Source organism: Eutrigla gurnardus, assembly GCF_963514095.1.
Source record: "Eutrigla gurnardus genome assembly, chromosome: 3".
Taxonomy (NCBI): Eukaryota; Metazoa; Chordata; class Actinopteri; order Perciformes; family Triglidae; genus Eutrigla; species Eutrigla gurnardus.
Window position 1 is genome coordinate 8,985,413 of NC_139917.1, and position 19,285 is coordinate 9,004,697.

A 19,285-nucleotide genomic window follows, 5' to 3' on the forward strand; every position below is an offset into this window, starting at 1 on the left:
CACGGGGTCAGGAAGAAAACAGCTACCACAAAATCACATAGACTTTGGAGTATGAGGATATACAACCTGCGAGGGGGTTAGCTATGACACAGAATATAAAGGAGCAAGGATTTATCTATGAGGACAGGAACATTCAACGCTTATGGTTGCTACCTCTCTATCAACCGCCCTCTGCTGGCCTCCTGGGGAATGACACGTTTCATACATGAGTCAACAAAATGGCTGACTGTGCTGTATACTATCAGGAGACAGCTGGAAACTACAGATGTTAATGTAATGGATCTGACTTCTTTTTTTTAAGCTGAATATAAAAAGGTGTCTTTTTCTTTTTGTTTGGTTGTGAAATCTCATAAAATCATGGTGCAAAAAAAGCAATTATATAAAAAACATTATTTGTAGCCCATTTCCTGTCACAAGCTGGGTTAGTATTCTTCCTATATCCCAGATTTGGACTGTTTACTTGTGTCATGTGTGCCATTTTAACAAAATCAGAATTCAAGCGTAAATCACTCAAAGTGACTGTGAAGCTGCAGAAACACACACAGTAAACCTAAACTAAAACACACCTACACCACTAGGATGTATAAACTACAATCACACTTGCCTGTTGTTTTTTAAGTGTACAGACAATTTTTTCAGACAGACGTTCAACTGACTCCTCCTCCATCATGTGACCCCTCCCCCTCGGCCCCGCACTTTCTTTCCGTCCTCGTGCGCGTGTCCCAAACCCCTCCCTCTCCATGCTAATGTTCTGCTCCCCTGTTGTCCCTCGCTCCAACCGTCGGCTCCGTGAGCTGGTTTGAAACCCCACTGCAGTTTACTCGAAGCAGTGGCGCCGCCGCTCTGACCCCCCCACTCGTGTCCCTCCTCCCAGACCCTCCACACAACCGATTACGTCCCGGAGCTGTTCATACCTACCTTACCGGCTTTAGCTACAGACTTCAACACCTCAAGTAGAGCTTAAACCGTCGTTCAGACCGCAACGTTTGGTCAACGCATCGAATCCGTCGACCAATCGTTCCGTACGGATTTTTTTTTTTCGGTGCACGAAAAAGGAGGAGGAGTCTATCTGTAAGCGAAAGGGGCAGAGCAGTCAGCCGAGACCGCGAAGGCACAACTACCCCGTTGTTGTGGCACACCTCGCTAGTTTCCCCGGTTAGTACTGAAACCGGCGGACTGATACGCATCCCGACCCCAACGGGTGGTAACTTACGCGACAGGCTTCCGGACGATTTCGACCGCGGCGGAAAGAGGAGACCGTCGGCAGCAGACTACCGAAATCGTGGGAACATTGCGCGGCAACGCGAGGAGACGGTGAGTCGTGGTACTGCAACTAGCATGCTAGCCAAGCAGCTCTCACTTACCTTTCACATTCAAAGTAAATAGATAACATGCTTCTTGGAACTAGGACTTATGAATATAAACATTTGGTGATTAATTACATTTCCCCCCTGTTATTGATACATGGTTGGCACATTTGACTATGAGCTATATTGGTTGGGAGCGTAGCGGGTGTTGAAAGGAGCAATAACTAGCTTAGATGCTAGCTACATGGATAATAGGCAAAATCAGTGATGTTGGCAATAATGGCAATGTGTTTTTCTTTAATGGCAAAACATGTAGGTTTTTATTGTTTTTTTTTCGTTTGTTTGTTTTTACAAACGTTATTAGTGACACTTTACAGGTTTCACTTTTGTGAAAGCAGTGTCACGAGTTGTGCAATTACGTAAGTTGTTTTCCTAATATTATTGAATTCTGATTACATTAAACATCTTGTTTTTTATCTAAAAAATTTACTCTTTTGCACATAGCTACTTTTAACGTATGACACTATTCTTGCCGCTGAGCTGTGGTAACTTAAAGAAGGCTTGTACACAAACATATTCCCATTGCAGTTCACTTTCAAGTGTGAGTCACCCTCACAACACTTGTGTTGCCCATAGTCGCATTCAAGTAATCAAACTGCTTTTTAATGTAATAAAGTGATTTCCCCATTTAGTGACTGCAAATATACATTTGCGCTGAAGTGACATGGTATGTGTTTTGGTGCTAAAGCAAGCAGCAAGCACATGCAGCACACTCCAGAGGTGACACTTTAAAGGAGGGGCAAAAATGAACACATATTTTGATGTAAAGTTGTCTGCTTTGAGACAAGTATTGTGGGTAAAAACATTTTTATCTTCGTCAATTCTAACTATTGTCCTTGGTAGAGCTTTAATTAAGAGTTCTAAAGCCTCCTATAATTTAATACAGATTCTAAGAGAGTATACCGAAATTGAAAATCAACACTACATCAAGGCCCAAATAGCGCAGAACAGAAAAATGGGCTAAAGTGAAGAGGAAACTGGTGCATTAAATACAGGGTGCAGTAAACCCCCCCACTTGGTCTAAAGTGGTACAGCCCAGTAATTTTCCATGCACCACACTGTCCTAGGATGTGGGTGGGGCTTAATGCCAATGGTAATAGAAGACTTTAGCTGTTTTTCCTCTTTGCCCTGGCCTGTGCGTTTCCAAAACAGACCAAAATCTGCATCTTTTTTTGATGTAGATTAAATGTTGTACAGATAAGTGACCAACTGAGTGTTTGCTCAATGAACCTGAGAACCATAAGTCAGCCACAGCTTGGGGAATTTGGCAGTCTGCAGAATTACACTGTTACACCATATTCATGATGTTTTGTTTAATGGACTAAATTCCATACCTAATGAGCTATTTCAGGTTTGCTTATACCTTCTGGTACCTTTATGGTACATCCCTGTCTCGAGTTTCACCTCCCCCACTTCACCCAGTGGCAGCACTCACATGGTGCACTTGTAATTCATTGTGTGTGTGTGTTTTTTTTTTTTTTTTGCTGAAGAGGAAGCAGCTTTGAAAGGCTCCTCCTACATTTTTCAAAAGCTTTCGTGTAAATGGTAAGAGGCTAAATTTGTTTTTATCTTTCATCCAATACAACAGATGATAATTTCCTGTTGATTGCTAAACTGCTACAACAATTTGCAGGCTAGCTACATTCAAATGTATACAAAATGAGAATGTAGGGAAATGTGATGTTCTTCCTGTCTTTAGTTTAAAAATGAGAACTCCAAATGTCCTTCATTTGATGCAAAAGATGACTTTAAGTGCCCGGCAGAGGCACCTTTCGCTGCCCTGGTTTGTACAGGTTTGGTGCCAAATGTAAGTCAGTGTTGTGCAGCTGTTGAGGCCCATAGAAACCCCAACTATATGAGATTTATCAGTTATACATGTCAGTGAATTCAACCACATACATGAGATGTATGTCAATGTAAAATGTTCTCACATAAAGCAGTATTTAGGGGAGCATAATACCTTTCATAGCAGCTGAGTCGCATCAGATCTTTGTTAGATGTTAAAAAGAAAATGATTGTATTTATTGGAGGATCAGTAAGTCTAAAAAACTATCCCATTTCATGGTTGAGAAATCAGCCTATTGCTAGGAGAGAGCTATAGTGTGCGCTAAGGTCTGTGAACATGTCACTGCAGGTATTAAGGCTCTTTCTGTAATATTATTTATTTATGAATTCCAAACTGTGTATGAAATGCAAGTTAAACACTTACTTAGCAATGCTCTTTCAAGATGATAATGAATCAAAATCCATTGTGTGAATTCAAGTAGGCTAATGTAATAAATATATAAATAGAAATGCTTCCAGCAACATGTAAGTATTGATTAAAATGTCAACTCAGTCCATATATTTCGGAATATATATATATATATATATATATATATAGAGAGAGAGAGAGAGAGAGAGAGATTTGAGCTAAATTTACATACAGCATTGATTCGTTGGTCTATCGGGAGTGATGGCAGGTTCCAATCCTGCATCCTTAATTCCGACGATTGAAAAATAAATACATCACATTTCTCTTTTTAAGTTTTTTAAGTCCACAAGAACCAGTTTCAACCAGTTACAGCCAGGTTCATTGCTTCAGGCTGTAAATAAGAGTGATAAGAAATATGATAATTTGCAAAATACTCCATGTTTGTCATTGTTATGGTGATAATTAGTAAAGGCTGGCTCCTTTTAAATCAGTATTGTGCATTTCACACATAGCTATAATAAATGAGTTAGGTCAACATACTGGTGTATCTATTTATTATTGTATTTATTTATCTTGAGGGGCCCTGCAAATGTTAACTTTGTTTGGGCTTTTTATGCAGTGCACTAGTGCGTACGTGAATACATAAAACACATTGACAATTCAGGCATGTCATCAACCTCCTCACAAATGTTATATTTGCCCCATTAGAAGATGTAAGTGATTTTTGTTTAATTTTTCGTGTTTAAGGTTCAAGTGAGAGCAGGAAGTAGAAGAGTAGATGTCTCACATACATGTTATGGCTTGCATACACGTCTCCTCCCATTCCCGTTGCTGTGTGCATTATGTTTCAGTGCCTCTGCTTCATTCGTGGGAGCCCACCACTTGAATTCTGTAGCGCTAAGGCAATCCCTTCTGCGCAATATTACCCTATGTATCACTATTTAGCTCCTTTATGACATGTTAATAAGATGTGAATTTAACATGTCGCTCACAAGTCTGTGCAAGTGCCCAATTCATGACAGCAATGTTATGTCTGACATATCTGAATTGCCACAGAAGGAAGGAAGGAAGAAAGAAAGAAATGCACATCTTCTTGTTCATCATACCAAGAGCACTCTTAAATTACCATATCGTTATTGCCTTTTTTGCATAAAGGGAATAAATCTGTTTAATAAGCCACAAAACACGGCAAATGAGCCTATTAGGTTGTTGAGGAGATCATTCTCATATTGGATCAGTCCTTTAAAAGTGATTCTTTCACTCTTGCAGTATAAGAGTAATAATAAGAAAAATAAATCAACGATAACCTCAACATCAATCAGTAGACTCCCTCCAAATAACTGCAAACTGCATGGATAATGAAATCAATATCCAGCATAATGTGTTACATACAGCATATACGGATTTAACAAGTTAACATCTTGTAATTCGATACACATCTGCTGTCGGTCTATTTAAAAAAGGCAGCAGAATTCGGTAACATATAATAAATGATGAGAAAATGCATTATGGATCCACTGTGAGAAGAGGCGAGCGCACCATATCCTCTCAATGGTGAATAAAACTTCAACAACAGAATAAGATTTAAAATCTAACACATATACATTCTAAAGGCTGAATTATGCTTCCGCGTCGACACAACGCAAGGGGGCTTGCGGACCCCTTACGTCCTTGCGGACCCCCCTTACGTCAACGCAAGGGCCTGACGTGTGCCTCCCAAAAATCCTAGACGCGCGTCGAGGCGACGCAACAGCAACGCAACACCAACGCAGCGGCATCGGCTGTGATTGGTCCGCTAACTACATCCGCTGGAGACCGCTATCCGGTTTCCACTCATAAACACCGCCATTTAAACTTTTAAAAGGCTACTTTTATTGTTTGCACCTCATTTTATTGTTTGCACCTTCTCGCTTTTGCACAAAGAAATAAAACACCAAGTTCTGAAAAATTGTGGATGTTTAAAGCCGGAAAATAAACAAATACGCTATAACGAGGCTACGACGATATACGCCAAGAGTCTCGGTCAGTCTTTACAAAAACCATAGCGCCCTTTCCCGGTGTGGCATTGAATTGCATTTCGACACGTAAACCCAACGCAGAACCATCACGGTCTCCAAGCAACTGCGTGGCAGTTGCGTTGCCGTTGCGTTATCACTACGCGGAAGCATAATCAGGGCTTTAAGGTGCGTTCACACCTTAAACTGGTACTGGGAGAGGAGGGGGGCTTTGCTTCCATGTAGACACTAACAATGTTTCATCAATCATGGCTGGAATACCCAATATTGCTGCTTTGTGCATGCTGTGAAGTCCCAGATACGCTGGGTAATCAAACGCCGTCCTGTCTGAGTTCATAACGTCACCCAGAGGTGCTCGGTGAATTTAATTGAGCTGTATTCACTGTGAGTAGCAAGCTACACATCGGCTGGTTTACTACAGTGGTATGAGCCCGGATCAAACAATTTGGTTGTGATAAAATTTCAATAAACGGATAAACATTATGCTGAAGTAACTGCACAATGACGGTAAAAAGTCAGAAGTCATGGTTTGTTAGGTCTGTCTGCAAGATGATAAGCAAACAACTTGCTTCTGAATGGCGTTCGGATTGGTCGGAGGTAGGTTATGCTTATACTGTAACTGCTGCATAAACACTTAAAATAACGCAGTATAGACTTAAATATGGTAGCTACCTTGTTGTTTGCTTTAACATTCGTTCAGTCTCTGTTCTAATGTGAGGTTCTATCGTAGAACTCTGGGCGATCACAGGCCGCTACAATATGTTTTGTCTCCATTTCTGACCCAGTGCCTACAGGACTAGAGTCTCAATGCTAATTGGCTTTTGTGTCAGAGTGTCGCATGCAAATTTTACGATCAAGTTGAAATATTTCGGGAGCCAATAAAAAAATATCCTCATTCGTGCCACGCGATTTGTGCCATTTGCGTTGCAAGGGGCCTCCCGGTGCGGATTTGCGTGCATTCGTGTCTTTGCATTGTTTTTATATGCAATTGGCCTGCACAAAACACTGGCTTCATTTTTGTTGTGAACGCACCTTGAGGCTACATCCACACAAATACGCTTTGTTTTAAAAGAGCGTTTTACACCAACGTTTTAGCGGCATTTTATAACTATCTGGCAGGGTGATCATGCCCCATGACTCGCCGCTCACAAATCGCTCAAATAATAGCTTTCCTCCTGCGCAAGTAGGCAGGTGGGCCAATATACAGTGCTTAATGTAACAACAGCTGCTACCATAGACAACAAGGTACGCCTCTAACTGTTGTCCACGTTGAAATAACCCCTGGTGGTCGCACGGTTATAATGGCTGAAGTTGTTTGGCTTTTCTCTGAAAACAGATTTGGCATAGACAGGGACACATGTTGATCATTCTTAAAGGTAATGTAATGAAAAAGTAATGGGATTTAAAATGTATTACTGTGGAGGTAGCCTGAAAGAAATTTCTTCCCACTTCTCTTCCTTCATGTAATTAATTTCCAACCATGTGCCAAATGTTGCATAAGCTTTGTCTCTGTTGGGAAATTATGTTCAGACATCACAGGATAGGGCTGGGCGATATGGCCTTTTATTAATACCACAATATTTTTAGGCCATGTCCCGATATACTATATATATCTCGATATTTTGCCTTAGCCTTGATTTAATACTTTGATGCATACAATCACACCAGTATGATGATTCTATATGTCTACATTAAAACATTCTTGTTCATACTGCATTCATATATGCTAATTTTTAACTTTCATGCAAAAAAGGGGAAATCGCAACTAAGTCAAAGTTAACAAAACTGTATTTATTAAACATTATGTGTCATTTCAAAACAGAAAGTGCACGTTTTTTGCGAGACAACATTTCAAAACAAGAAATTAGTGCACTTTTGTGCATGCTGTAACACACATGGCATTTCAAAACACAAAATAAAAGTGCATTTTTTGTACATAATGTCACTACAATATTTTAAAACAAATAAAGGGCCTTTTTGTGCATGTTGTTACTAAGATGACATTTCAAAACAACAATTAAAGTGCACCTGTTGCATAATTCCTGTCACTCTCTCTCAACTCCTCTGGTGCCTTTCTTTTCTTTTTGTTTTTTTGCCCGGTGTTTGGCCGGGTACTGGGGGTTTTAGAAACATTACTGATGTCGGGGAACAGAAACTCCGTGTCAACAGTCAGCAGCAGCAAGCGAGCGCTGCCCCCTTGCGCAGAGCAGATGTGTATTTCTCCACGACGTTCGACAAGCCCTTCTGCTCAGCTGTTGTTGATTCAGAGCTATTTTTTTCATTTTGTTTGTTTGTTTGTTTTCATATCTCTACTCTGTTTGGATACACAAATATGATCGCATTTGTCAATCGCAGTATTTTATTTTGAAAATTGACCGGATTTTCTCGTGTTTCTTTGTGTGACTTCTTGCCAGAATTGACGCGATCGCTCGCGGCTCGTGCACAAAATAGATGCTGAAACGATCGCTGCACGGCGAGATCAGGGTGCTTCACGTCTGATCTTAACTACACTATCAGTTAACAAGGGCTCCGAAAGGAAGCGGGGTCCATTCCGCGGCTATTCGCGGTGCTTCGGCGGCTGGTGTGAACATTTTTCCATGGCCCCACCGGGCCAGTGCTTGGAGCAATCTAGTGGCCTGGTAGGTTTTAAAAGTACGTCCGGGCCACTGGGCCATTTATATTGTCGACCCCTGCACCGCCAGAGGATGGATCCTGTGCTGTTTTTCTTCTGAGTTAATTTGTCCTCCTCCATGTGTTACCGTTAGCACCTGCTGCCGCTATTTCTCTGCTGCGTGAGGGCGTGTGACGTTGTACGCACGACATACTGATGTTTGTAACTAGGTGCGCTTGTTTGTCTCTCTGTGAGAGGGAGAAACGAGAGAGTGTGAGAAGCCTGGAGTTAAATGTCCGCGGCTAAAAGCAAATGCGTGACAACGTATACTTGAGTTTCACGATATAGTCATTTTCTACATCGCACAGACTACAAGCCGCGATATATCGAGTATATTCAATATATTGACCAGTCCTATCACAGGATATTTCCCAACATGTCAATTACAATACGTCTTTACTTAAATAATGACAATAGTAAAAATGATTTGGGACACAGTTAAGATTGAAAGTCAGAAGAATAGACAGAATCACTAAATTTATAAATTACCTAGACTGTGGCAGCCCGCCAAATGTTGCTTTGTCCAACCACAGTTTTAGAATAAACCAAACTATTTCACACATGTCAATGGGTGGGTTGCGTGGCGACAGGCACTAGTTCAACTCGTAAAGTGAAAGTCACTCGTGGGTCCAACCACTTTTACAACACCTATCGGAAAAACTTTGCCGCTTCCTGGGACTGTGGCTTAGTGCTCACTGCGACCTCCCTCCCTGCAGCAGGAAGTGAAGGAGCCCCCTATTCCTGGTGTGACCGTTGACCAGTGCAGACTTCCCTCAGTGTGCTGCAGTTTTTGGCCATGTCGGCAACCCACCTGACTTTTTTTTTTTGCTTTGTCATGCTCCTGGAAACACTGATGTCAATGCCAAAATTCTCAAAAAGCGATGGGACTTGTTTTCCTACAGTACCACACTACGGAAAGCTAAAAAGACAAGGTGCCTCTGACCTGTACAAAGGTGCAGAGGAATGCAATTGTCATGCCGGACTGAAGGGTTCAAACGTGGTTTGGAAGTAGGAAGAAACAGTTCCTTTCACTTCCTGTAAGCCAACACCATAGTATTAAACTGCGTACCAGACTGCAGGGTTCAAACATGCTTTTGAAGTAGGAAGGGGCAGTTCCCTTCTACCCTGTAGGCTAGCACAGGAGTATAAACTGGATGTAATCTGCAGCAGTGCCAGTGTTATGAACAGAGAATTGGAGTGGTGTGGGAAAATTGAGGTGGTTGAACTGCAGATGGGCGGCAGCAATCTGGCCCTATGCGTCGCTCAGACCAGGGATGACCTGGGATGCATTGCAGTCATCCAGGTGGGGTATGACAAGTCTCTGTATGAGGCTGCATCAGATGTAAAGAGGAGTGAATTCTCCTGATGTTGTACAGCAACATCAATACGTAACCTTCTGTTCCGGATTCCCGGCTCACTCCATTCACAAAGGGGCTGACTCACCACGTTTTGCCTCTGTGACTACCTCCACCAGAAGTAGGGTCATTTTATCATGGACTTCCATGTCATCAGACTTCTTTTTGCAACGAGAGGAGTCTCCCTCTGCTGGCCAGCAGATAGAATGCACATTAGGGCACTTCCACCCCGCTTGCATCAATCAAACCGGTTTAGCCCTGTACACTGTACCGGACCGGTGACCAACCCTAGTTGCCACCTGGTCACACCCAGTTTGCTGTCACCCAATATAGTTAATGGTGATGAACAGGTCTTGGTAGGCATTCTTTTGTCCTACCCAAATCATGTTTTAAATGCAGGTGAAAATATGTCCCCAGTATCCGCTCTGGTCAGAAAGTAAGAAGAGTCATCGTTTGGCATCCCATTAATATCTCAGTGTGTATATTAAGGTTAATTGTGCTAGTTGCCATTAGCCCACTTTGTTGATTCATAGTACACAAGGTTCCTAAAAACTAAAACATTCTGTCATATTTTTTATTAAAAATCCAATATTCTTCCTGGAAAATAAAATGACAACATCAGCAAGTACTGACCAATAACATGCTGACATCCATCCATCAATCATTCTGCAACCTTTGCTCTGCACAGAGCTACAGAAGGTCATGAGCTAAACTTTTGGAGGGTCAAATCAAATTGTAGCCTGCAGGGCTCCAGACTAGCATTTTTCACTAGGAGCACAGTGGCCCCTAACTTAAAATTTTAGGGGCGCAAGCAGAAAATTTAGGAGCGCACACCGAAATCGACTGTTCCCGCATGTTGTGGGTATCGACAGCAGAATTTGCAGTTCATTGAATCTGTCTGCCTGAAATACCTCAGCCAGCTGAACTCGCGGAGCCACTCGTCGCGAAAGCTGAATTTCCTGGCTTTTTTCGCCACGACCGTCTCCTCACAGTCTGAGTCGGACTCATTCTCGACGTTTGTGTCCTCCGGAACATTATGTTTAACACAACTGGGTAGAAAGTACGAGCTGATAGTCCGCTTCGCCGCCATTGTCCATTGTTTTGATGCCGGTATGTGAAATCTGTGGATTCGCGCGATAACCCCAAAGAACCGCCTCTTTTCACATATTAGCCTATCACAGTGGTCATTCGCCCCCCCGCTCTCACGCACATTGGCCAGCCGTCTCCTTTCTTCTTCTTTTGGAGTTAATGTCGGTTGGCAAACCAGCTCATTTTTGCATTACCGCCAACTAGTGGGCTGTAAGTTTGTCAGCAACAAAAAATATAAAAAACAAAACAAAAAACAGCAAATTTACTGGTCGCGCATGCGCAAGTAGATTAAAAATGTACTCGCACTGTCACAGATTTAAGTCGCAAAATGTGACCATTTGGTCGCAGTCTGGAGCCCTGAGCCTAGCTAACAAATGAAATAGTAAACGCAATTGCCAAAAAGGTTACAAATGTAACTAAAATGTCAGTTTGAAGTTATTAAGAACGTATATATTTGTTAATAATGACAACTAATTTGTGTAGAACATGATAGTCCCATCAAATAATATGATAGAAATGAACTAATACAAGATTCAAGAATAAAGTATGTTACTCCTTGCAGATAAAAAAAAAAAAATCTAAAACCTCAAGAGAACTAACCAGCAGGGAGAGAAGGAGCAGTATTTTTAAATACATGGAGTCATATAAAGGCAGACATTTTCATGATAAAAGGGATTCTTTCTACTGTTACTGCGTACAGCAGCAGCAGCCATTTTGTGCTGTAGCATTCACTGCAAGCAATCTATCAAAGGGAAAGGAGTGGGGGTGGGGAAAGTGTCGAGTAGCTAGCTTGTTGACTAATTCAAATCCTTAAGCTTAGGAAATGTTAGGAGAACTTAAATTCACCAAAACTGTTTTCCTGTTTCAACGTAGGCTAATTCAGTTTTGAACGTGAGCTACAGTGGTGGAATTGTTTAGGGATTTGTCATTAACCTCTCTAGCTCCCTCCCTTGTTAGTGAGAACACCCTTCTGCTGCATTGGTTTAGTCCATGCTTGGCTTTAGAACTCCAGACGGGAGCTGACTGCTGGTGTGGGGGAGGGGTGTTGGCGCTCTGTATCAGGCTGTGGACTTCAGCTCTGACTGCGTGGTGCTAGCTATAGCCTATGGGATCTGATTTAAACTGTAGCTACTCCAAAGATTGTCTTTAGGTTTTCAGACTGTTACCAGGAAAAGGAGGGAGCTACTACATGCAGATATTACAGTTATGCAATTCACCAAAAGTATTATTATTACTATGTCTTCAGGGAACCTAGGTCACTTATGTGTTGTAGCTTGTTTATTCTGTGGTATGCCAATCAACATTCATTGGCTTTTTTTGTAGCCATGACAGGAGCCTCCCTCAGCAGAGCATGGCTAAAGATTCACCATGTGCTTTCTTGATTCACACGGAAACTCCTGGTTCTGCCCACCCCCACCCCCAACCTATTTTTCTTCCCTCTTTTCCATCTGCCCAACTCTTGCTAGTCTCCACATATTCAAAAGAAAAGGAAACCCGACAAGAAATCACGTGTACACTATCACACTATTGTTGAACAGGTTAACCATCTTTTGAGAGTAACTTTTCTTTGCCAGCAATATTTGGGCATGTTTACTTAACCCATTTGTCATTTTTCTACTGAAAAAAACATTCGATTTTCACAGAATCTAACAGTGGCCTACATCAAAGGCAAACGGTTAACTAATTCCAACTAACATGTTGAAGATAATATTTGAAACTATTTAACCAGTTTAAGGAATACCCAACATGAATGGATTGAAAGCTGGATGCAAATAGCAGGGCTCCAGACTTAATTATTACATTGGTCGCACTGGTGCACCTTACTTTTTCATTTAGGTGCACCACCACATAATTTAGGTGCACCCAAAATTTTTCACTGCGCCTTTGGGCACAGCAATCATACCCGTTTTACGCCTTTTCTTTACAGTTCCCATAGAAACTGGTAATTTCTTAACATATGCTGTAAATTACTATAAAGTCAGTTTTTTTATTTAAATATCAATGCAAAATAACCTCAATTGTTTAAAAACAAAAAACTTAAACTGCTCTTCTTGTGATATTATAAGCAGTGTTAAATGTAATTATTTCTGACTCGCTGAAATGCTACGAGGAGGGAAGGGGAGGCGGACCTACCTGTCTGTTACGGTACCGGTTGTGTTTCTGGTGCTTTTTTAACGCTTCAATTCTGAACGACGATGCTCAATAGTAAAAGCAGCATTCCCAGCCAGGCACTGCTCGTACTCTTTGCAGTAAATGCATAATGTCGGTGAACTGGAGACCAAATAAAACGACTGGTTCTCAAAACTACGACCGACCGGACCGCTCACTTTGCGACATGGGACCAGCATCTTCCGGTGCGAGGGGACACAGGTGGTGAAGCGGTTAACTCGCCGATGATGTCCTGTCTGTTCTGTACAGTTCTCTTCATTGTTGTCGCACAAGGAGGAGCAGGTTAGCTACAGTTAAACTCGTAGTATATTAAGGCTTCTCGTAGCTACTCTGCCTCTGATTGGCTCAGACTGGTATTTCTTCTTCGCTTATGCTGGTGCTCGCTACACACATAAACAGACCAGCTTAATGTTAGGCGTACCGGTGCGACCAAGGAACTTTTTTAGTAACTTTAGCACTTAACTGATTTTTGGTCGCATGTGCGCACAAAAATGGTCGCACTCTGCAGCCCTGAAATAGTCATACATAAAGGAATGTCACAGGAAAGAACCCACAAGTCTTTGCTCCGTCTGGTTTCCTGCTTGTCGAGTAGCAGCAAAAATAAAACAATGATCATATGGGAAATCGGCAGGTGGTGAATGACGCATATTGGATTCAGTTTTCAGGCAATTCACTTTGTTTGTATGTGTGCTAGTCGTTGATGGTTATGCTACAGACTCAGACAGCCTGTGCTGCCGGCGCTTGCTGACATATCAGGAAGTATTATCACAGTTAAATTCCTGTATAAGTTCATGTTTGTCTACTTGAATACATTTTCCTCTTAACAAACTAAGTATCTTCCTGTGTACAGCCCTGAAAAGTGTGGTTGATACCATAACCACACTGTATTTATTTATTCATTTAGGCTAACCGTTTTAAACGACATGTACTGCTTGTGGGATTTCACTTTGAAGGGCATCCCTCCAAACACTTTCTATACCTCTTCACTCTGGTGACCGGAGCCTCTCCCTGCATGCTTTGGGTGAGAGGACATTTTCACCTGACACGTTTTCTGATTGTGATCATAGACTATATTAGCAAGGGAGTGTCAGTGTTTTTGAGCATGTCTGGAGTAACAGAAGAACAATTAATGTACAATAAGTCAGCATAATACTAATAATAGTAATTCGATGTTCCAAATAGGAAATACAAACAGCAATTTCACAGCAAATAGTTTAGGAGAAAAGTCTAACATTGCCCTTTGTTTCATTTAGCTAAATATTCTAGTAGGTCCATTCAAATGAAATAAAATGTCCTGGTGAGAATTATGCACGTAGGTATCACTTTTAATGACGTGGCGCTGCCGCAACAGGATGAGATTGTTGTGCTAGATATAGCAGGCCCGAAGGACTCTGTGTGGGTGCGCACAGCAGACCAGGTGGCCATTTTGAGTTTCAGTGAATCCAGATGCAGGCAGTAAGGGGAGGGGGAAGGGAAGACTGCGCACAGTGCGCAGTAATGTTGGAATGCAGGCTCAGCTCTCACTGGCTGACATCTTTGTTTCCACTCGGTATTTAGCCTCCATAGAAAATATCTAATATTAGATAACTTAACATTTTAAAATGAAGACCAACAGCATCTCTGGCCGACTGTCAGGTTTACTCTCAGTTGAAGCACTAACTTTAGCCGGAAAGAGAAAAGGCATTATCTTATTGCCCAGTTATATATACCTAGGCTCATAAAATATTTAGCAGTATAGATCAGAACTATGCCAGGTGAGAAATGTAACTAATTGATGTAGTTAACTCATCAGTCACAGCTTTGGATGTTACTGAACAGTGAGCACAAGACATGTGGTTCTCTGACATACAACAATAACATTATTTGAAATCATAGAATCACATTTGCTGCTTTGGAAGTATGTTTCTTCTTCAGTTTTCCCCCAAGAGCCACGAATGAGTATTGAGATGGCTGCAGATACTGTACCTTTTTTTTTTTTTTTTTTTTTTTTCCGGAGGCGGAGTTTGTTATAGGAGCTGCTCAAGCCTGTACTCAGCATGCTGGTCGCAGCAGCGCTGGTGGCCATTTTGTGTTTCTGCAGTAGCAGAAAGGGGGCCTGGTCAAAGAACGCACAGCAAGGATTTATTTACTCTCTCATGACAACCATTTAAGGTTGCAAATTAAAGTTTATTGTAATGAATTATTAATAACATTTCTTCATTCTTCCTCACGATCAACAATATATTTCTCAGTTTTGAGTCTCAGTCAAATCACAAAATTAAATAAATTGTTTTGTGAAAATCCACTTGTAAAACTTACATTAGAGAAGTAATAATGCACAGAGTATATTTTTTTATATTGTTTGTAGGTTGATGTTCTTTGTTCCTCTTGAGTAAAGAAGCACCCCCATGCTGGAATGGTTCAGTCTGCTTAACAGCGGCCCTCCCTGCTGTGGGGGAGGCTGGGCGGATAGAAGCTCTTGAGTGTGTCAAGCTGTGCTCCATTTTCCTGTGCGCAGCTAGCATGAGACTGTGTGGCTAAACAAGCGTCATTTCTTGATTGTAAATGAAGAATGTTAGCAAAAGAAATACTATAGTGCTGTTTTACTGAGATAAACTTTCAATCTGCGATGCAGTCATTGTGGTTAACCATGAGAAGTAGTTATTTTCATGTTTATGAAAAAAGTGGAAAGTGAAAAAAAATTGGCTCATATGGACTTGTTTTCAGGAATAACATAGAACAATCAGCTAAAACAAAACAGTGGTCGTATTTTACTTATGAATAAAGGTAATGACACTCCTTTAGAAAATCTGTGACTGCACTTTGTTCGATTACTTGAATATGTGATCCTTTTAGCTCTTTTGTTTTGAACGCCCCACCCCCATTACCTCCCCGGATCAGAATGGTTCAGCCCCATGTTTGGCTTGGAGAGGCTGACAGACAGACAGAGAGAGAGAGAGAGAGAGAGAGAGAGAGAGAGAGAGAGTGTGTGAGTGAGAGAGACGGGGGAGGGTGGGTGCAGCTGCCTCTAGGTTGAGTGTGCTGTGGGTGTGCAATTTAGCGCTTGCTCTGCGCGGCTAGCTAGGCCCTCATTTAAGTGCATGTTTTGCTGCTTTGTCATGTTAAAGTGGCTGTATTTGTTTTGTATGTGAGAAGTTTTTACTCTTTGCGTAATCATTGTTACCACAGATGGGTCTTCAAGCGGTGCATACATAACGGTGTGGTGTGTGCGTATGTGTATATACACATATATATATACATATAAGGAGCTAGGATGTGTAGCGGGATGGTCCAGGAAGATAAAAGAGCATGCAGTTTTGTGCTGTTTTAACTTACTGAACATTAAGGCAAACTGCAAAACCATCAATGCCACTGATTTCCCTCAGTTCTTGATGGAAACTGCCCAGATACAGTGGTTTTGAAGCCATTGGAAAAAAAGATCCATCACAGCCAGAGTGGGATCCTTAGCATTTCCAGGGTTTACAATAAATGAGTTCAAACTTGTTAAAGTGAGATAGTGTTAAGTGTGATGTAATGCTGTCCAATGCGTTCTATCAAGTCCTAATAACCAAGCTCCTGTCAGACAAAGGATCTACTAACATTATTTAGCCTCCTCAAAAGGTTTTTTATTTTATTTCTGCAGTTAAAGAGCAGAATCTTGTTAGCCTTTAGCATGGTCTATAAGAGAGTTGATATGTGAGATCATGTTACATCCTGTGTAAGCTCTAGTCCACATTGGTCAGTCATTAGAGGGATAGTAGTTGGCTGAGGCTAACATGATCAGCGGCAGCGAGAGCTCGGTTTATTGCGCATACTACCTCAAGTGACAATGCTACATGCAGTTCAGATCAAAACGGTCAAAGATTCAGAGGCTGGGGGAGGGAAGACACATATCACAGACAGAGTTTATTTACAACATTGTCATAGTTTCTCATTCTGCCTTTGTTTGACTATGGTCTAAATAAACTACTGTAGCACCAGAAGCCATCTTAAAACAGCATAAAAACTATGAATTTAATACATTTTTACATTTTAACCTGGTAAGTGGTGAATCCTCAACATACCCAAAAAACAATAAAGGTCAAGAAATACACTCCAGTAGTATGTCTACAGTATTGTCCTTGACCTTTTTTTGTATCTTTAACCTTTCTTTGCCTTTAGTGGTATTTGAGAGAGGAGAGTCCACCCCCCTGCCATTTGTCAGAATGGTTGAGTCCGTGCAGGCTGAAGATTTCCATACTGTGGACTAGTTTGTGCTAGAGTTGGGGGATGGGTGTTGCTAAGCAACAGTCTGTGCCGTGTACTTCCCCTCTGTCTCTGCGCTGCTAGCTAGGGCTGGTATTGACAATAACCACGCTTTACTCTAAAATGTTACAGACAAATGATTTGATTTGTCTTTTTACTACCTGCAAATATGTCAAGCACTGTCATCAGAGAGAGAGAGAAAACATGAATTCTAGTTTTTGTGTCTTTTCTTGTGCATTATGGCAGACTGCTGTGTCAGGAGCTTTGCACTGACTTTCCCTTTTAAAGGGCTGATTAAATACCCATTATAGGCTGAAGAAGGCTGCACATCCTTTATAGTACATACCCCTGCAAGGAACAAGATGGACTAGTCCTAAGTGAGCCCCTCCTTCTTTCTTTTATGTTCTCCTGCTGGCCTCTCAGCCTGCTCCCACAATCAACAAATACGTGGAAGGCCTCAAGCCTACAATTCCTGCTAAAGGTTGATATTTCTCTTGTTTTTAAAGCATATTAAGTATTTCTCTCTGTCATTTAAATCTAACTCAGTGTTGGTCATTGCAGCTTCTCACTCTTCTGAAGGTTAGCTTTGGATACAGGTAGAGGGTGCTATGCTAGTTAAAGAAGTCATATTTCTGCTTGTCGGTTGTGTTTTTTGTTTTATTTCTTTAACAGGAAACTTTAATTGCAGACTTTCTTTCCATGTCAGGGAGTTTGCTGTCAAATTTCACTCATGTCGCTGAGATCGGTAGAGACGCTGTGTTCCCTGCAACACTGTGCGCGACAGCCGATCTACGCGTACGTTTTAAACATGGTTGTTCCTGGTTGAACTTCTTAACATCTTTGGGCTTAGTAACGAAAGTTAACTTGAGCCATGCATGTTCTGTGTCCCTACACACAAGTGACGGTACGATACGTAGTTATCGCTGCTGATACATTTGTAGCTGTGGGGTTCATCGCTAACAATGATTAAGTTGGTCATTAATTTATTATTTAGTTATTTCGTTTTCTCTTTACAAAGGTCTGTCTGGCTGCACATAAAATCATTTTTTTTATAGGGTCGCATCTTGGGTCATATGGTATTGTGTCTATATCCATGGAGTGCTATATGCTATATGCTATATCCTGTTTTGGCAGGAAGATTTGGACAGGATTTTGGCATCTTCTCTTAATTTTAGAAGCCTTTATACATTTTTCAAACATGTCCTAGCACACCTGCAAAGTGGTGCTTGAATTTTTTATTTTAGCCTAAAGTAGGCTTTACTCACAGCTGCGGTTGCTGACACACTGTCATTGTGAACACTTTCATTGATCTTGCTTGTTGCTGTGTATTTGTTCATGTCGCAACGCTGTTCACTCATATGCAGTCTGTTGAGGAATATGTTCCAGTGTTTATATGGAGCACATTGACGTATTTTTGAAAGCTGGTGTAGCCTGAGCACAGCAGGATACGAGAAACAGAGGTTTGGAAATAGATTGGTAGTTATATGTCAGATACCGATCCATTACAGAGTGAATTCCTTTCTACCAGTCTGGTTGGTCAACCAGGGACTTAAGGAATAACTGGTATCAGAGATAATGATACCTATACATGTAAAACATGTATCACAGTCTGGATGCTGTTCCGTGGAGTCCAACGTCTTTTGGCAGGTTTACCATCCAGGTACATGTCATTTGCTTTGAATCATGTTGGCAAAATGGCATACTGTTGAATATGGCTGCATCTTCCAAACCAAAGATGTGATACTTTATCCTGAAAGGGAGACATGATTTTTCTATGAATTTGGAGGTGGGAGTGCCAAGTTCTTTTGCTTGGTGTCATGGAGGCAAATGCTTATTTGGAAGGAGAGGGACTTGTATGTCGAGTTTGACAGAGTTACTACGACATTGTGATGTTTGACCAGCAAGTCATTGGCTCGTCACCTGGTGTTGAAACAGTGGATTGCACAGGCGAAGTTCTGAAACAAAGAGCAATGATGTTGCAACTTGATTGAGACGTAGCTATCAAAACCCAGAGAAGGTGGTTGACATCTCTCCTTGTAGCATTGTTATCAAAGACTTAACAATAAACACAATCTAGTCAAGAAATAATTTACAGATTTTAAATTAATTATTAAAATCTGCTGGAGGTTGCATAATCCCTCTCTTCTTTGCATCGATATCTGAGCATGTCGGACTGTTGTCTCCAGTTACACGCAATCCTG

At 41.4% G+C, this 19,285-nt stretch overlaps 1 protein-coding gene across 3 annotated transcripts in view; it reads left to right on the top strand.

Annotated features, from left to right (window-relative positions):
- The first annotated feature begins 761 nt into the window (after positions 1-761).
- atf7ip (activating transcription factor 7 interacting protein) overlaps positions 762-19,285 on the top strand; it is a 28,883-nt gene continuing 10,359 nt past the window's right edge. For 2 of the 3 annotated variants that reach the window (XM_084005308.1, XM_084005310.1), the window contains exon 1: positions 762-1,314. The gene's annotated coding sequence lies outside the window, so the exon portion shown is untranslated. Of the gene's footprint in view, positions 1,315-17,539; positions 17,566-19,285 lie in introns of those variants that run through there. The other variant, XM_084005309.1, reaches the window with a different exon arrangement.